The following is a 3,748-nucleotide window of genomic DNA, read 5'->3' as shown; positions in this document are numbered from 1 at the left end:
CATTCCAGGGGGACTCCGCTGAGGCTGGAGGAGGGGGGTCACGCCACCAGGACCCAGCGTCTGGGAAAAGGGGACTTGGGCAAAAACAAGCGCTAGAAGTCAGAGGTGGGAACAAGCAGGGAATCAAAGAAAGAGGCCTGATTACAGGGCATTGTTCATCCTATACTTCATTTCTTCCCAATGAGGCCAGGGTGGCTCAGAGGTTAAGACGCTGAGCTGCAGACCAGAAGGTCGGTAGTTCGGCAGTTCGAGACCTGAGTGCCACGTGACAGAGTGAGCTCCCGTCTCTGGCCCCAGCTCCTGCCAACCTAGCAGTTCGAAAGCAAGAAATTGCAAGTAGATAAATAAGTACCGCTTCGGTGGGAAGGTAACAGTGTTCCGTGCGCCTCAGCGTTTAGTCATGCCGGCCACGTGACCACGGAGAAGCCTTCGGACAGCGCTGGTTCTTCGGCTTGGAAACGGAGATGAGCACCACCCCCTAGAGTCGGATTCGACTAGCTCTCAAGCAAAGGAAACCTTTACTTTTACTTCTTCTCAATGAGGACCCCCAAAGTGGCTCATATCGTTCTCATCTCCTCTGTCTTATCCTCACGACGACCCTGTGAGGTAGTTTAGGCTACACATGCGTGACTGGCCCAAGGTCACCCAGCAAGCTTCCCTGGCAAAGTAGGGACTGGAGCCTGTGGGTCTCATATCCTAGTCCAGCCCTCTAACCAAACCAGAAACCCACACTGACTCTCATTATGGGGTCTGGGGGGGTGCAGAATAGGGGAACCCTCCAGTTCCTATCAAGTGTGGCTGGGACTCAAATGGGTTGGAAAAGTTATATCCACTAATCCCAGTTGAGAAGAGAGATGGCGGGGGCATGACAGAGGTTTATAAAATTATGCATAGGGTGGAAAGAGTTGACAAAGACAACCTTTTCTCCTTCTCCCAAAAGACTAGAGCTCAAGGGCATCCAATGAAACTGATGGTTCAGGACAGAGAAAAGGAAATACAACTTTACAAGAGAATGATTAAAATGTGGAATTCGCTGCCAGAGGATGTAGTGATGGCCACAGGAATAAACACCTTTAAAAGGGGATATTAGATAGATTCACGGAGGATAGGTCTATCAGTGGCTACGAGCCGCGGTGACTGAGGGGAACCTCCACACTCAGAGGCAGTCTCTGAATCCCAGAGCCAGGAGGCAACCTCAGGGGAGGGCCTCGGCCTCTAAGCCCTGTTGTTGGCCATCCAGAGGAACCAGTTGGCGACCATGTAAGACAGGATGCTGGACTAGATGGATCACTGGTTAGATCCAGCAGAGCTCTTCTTAAATTCTTTTAGATGCTTTCTGGAAGGACCAAAGGCTGCCTATGACTGCTACAGTGTAGAAGCAAAGCTGCTTCGTACATGCTCAGGGGAGTTTTTTGTTGCTACTCCCATGCATTCTCAGCCTGAGCCTGGCTCAAATGGTAAAGCAGGACAGAACCTCTGCGAAGGCCTTTAGAGTTCTTCTCATCCTGAGAAATTAGCTGCTCCCATAAGAACAAAAATCACCGTTTTATAGCCTCACAAAAAGCGCAAAAATCCCCAGACACTCTTTGTTTCCTTGATTTAGGGCACCATTTTATGTTCACAACCGCCTTGTGAGGTAGGCAAGGCTGAGTGTGCAACTGGACCAAGATCATCCAGTGAGCTTTCATGGCAGAGTGGGGATTTGAACCTCGGTCTCCCAGTTCCTAATCCAACACTCTAACCACTATGCCATGATGGGCCTCTCCCCGCAACAGTGCGGAGCTACCCCACAGATCACACTTGCCCATCACTCTGACAGTGTAGTGGTTAGGAGCAGCTGGACTCTAATCTGGAGAACCGGGTTTGATTCCCCACTCCTCCACATGCAGCCGGCTGGGTGACCTTGGGTCAGTCACAAGTTCTCTCAGAGCTCTCTCAGCCCCGCCTCCCTCACAGGGTGTCTGTTGTGGGGGGAGGAAGGGAAGGAGATTGTAAGCCGCTCTGAGAGTCCGAGTGACGGGCAGGGTCTCCTCCTCCTCCTCCTGTGAGCCACGCCCACTGAGAAAAGTGCCACACCAGCAGGGGCCCCACGGGAGGCACTCTAGTTGTACCCTGACCGACCAAAGCCGTCTAAAAATGCCCAGTTGCCTCTAAAGATGCCCTGTTATGCATCTTGCAGCATTTTCTCTGTTCCAGGGCCTTTCTGATTTCACAGTCTGCTTCGAGTCTCACCAAAAAAGGCAGACCATTATCAAGTAGATTATTATTATTATTTAAAAGCAAGCTACAAAACACAGGCGACTTCATATATGGTAGACACATATATGGCCAGCTCTGGGATATAGCCAAGGTTAAACTGCAACCAACACTCCCATCCGTTATTTTAAGGACAGCTGTTGCAGGTGCTAGGCATGCAATAGGGGGGTTGTTTCCTCTAAGCTGTGGAGTCTTGTGAGCAAAAATTCTATTTTGTGAGCTACTGGCATTAAAGGTGTGAGCGAGCAATCTGGCTACAGCATACGTTAGTTTGCTCTGGAGCCATCCTTCCTGACCTAAGACAAAAATGTGTGAGCTGGAGGCTAAAAATCTGTGGGCTAGCTCACACTAACTCAGCTTAGAGGGAACACTGGTTGTGATCCTCCAGGCAGCGCCTGGAGACCACCTGGAATTACAACCGCTCTCCAGATGACAGAGTTCGTCTGTTCAGTTCCCTCCGCAATCTCCACCCTCCTTAGGCCCTACCCAAAAAAGGCTCTGGGAACTTCCCCTCCTGGAGCGGGCAGCCCTACGTGCAAAGCAAAACCATTGCAGAGAATCAGCACAAGATTCCGCTTCTGGTTTGAATACAGAGGGTATGTTTTAGGGTTAGGGCAGAGTGCCCAAACAGACCCTAAGTCAGTGGTGGCGAACCTATGGCACGTGTGCCATAGGTGGCACTCAGAGCCCTCTCTGTGGGCACGCATGCCATCGAATTAAAGTGTCGAATTCTCTGCCAAATCATTTTAAGTCAATGAAAGCCTTTGGGATCGCTTTCCTTACTTTGTTTGGATCATCTTAAGTTAATGTATGAGTTGTTTTTTCTAAAGTAAAACCTCAGTATCCAGGTTAAATGGCCGTGTTGGCACTTTGCAATAAATAAGTGGGTTTTGGGTCGCAGTTTGGGCACTCGGCCTCTAAACGGTTCACCATCACTGGCCTAAGTTAAATCAAGGTGGTGGACAGCCGTGTTGGTCTGAAGCAATGGAACCAAGTTAAGAGTCCAGTGGCACCTTTAAGACCAACAAGAAAGTCAAACTTTGTTGGTCTTCAAGGCGCCACTGGACTCCTAGCTTGGCTCTGTGCCTCAATTAAGAAGAAGAAGAAGAAGAGATTGGATTTATACCCCGCCCTTCACTACCCGAAGGAGTCTGCGGCTTACAAACTCCTTTCCCTTCCCCTCCCACAACAGACACCCTGTGAGGTGGGTGGGGCTGAGAGAGCTCTGACAGAAACTGCTCTTTCAGGAACAGCTGTGCCAGAGCTTGTGACTGACCCAAGGTCACATCAGCAGGTGCGAGCGGAGGAGTGGGGAATCAAACCCGGTTCTCCCAGATTAGAGCTCGCGCACTTAACCACTACGCCAAACTGGCTCCCTCAAACCCAAGACCCCCTCGAACCCAAGAAAGCCAATGGCGCTGAGCAAGGAAGGAAGATCATTTGAGACAGAATGGGGGGGGGAGAGACCCCTTCTCAGGCCCGAGGCGCCCCC

The 3,748-nt window shown here is 50.7% G+C and overlaps 1 protein-coding gene across 1 annotated transcript in view; it reads right to left on the bottom strand.

Annotated features, from left to right (window-relative positions):
- LOC107122783 (embryonic polyadenylate-binding protein 2-like) overlaps nucleotides 1-3,748 on the bottom strand; it is a 24,372-nt gene that overhangs the window by 13,861 nt on the left and 6,763 nt on the right. The gene's annotated exons all lie outside the window — the stretch shown is intronic.

Source organism: Gekko japonicus, unplaced genomic scaffold, assembly GCF_001447785.1.
Source record: "Gekko japonicus isolate JY-2015 unplaced genomic scaffold, Gekko_japonicus_V1.1 scaffold3265, whole genome shotgun sequence".
In the NCBI taxonomy this organism is placed as follows: domain Eukaryota; kingdom Metazoa; phylum Chordata; class Lepidosauria; order Squamata; family Gekkonidae; genus Gekko; species Gekko japonicus.
The sequence above is the reverse complement of the archived record's forward strand: the minus strand, read 5'-3'. Positions and strand labels throughout refer to the sequence as shown.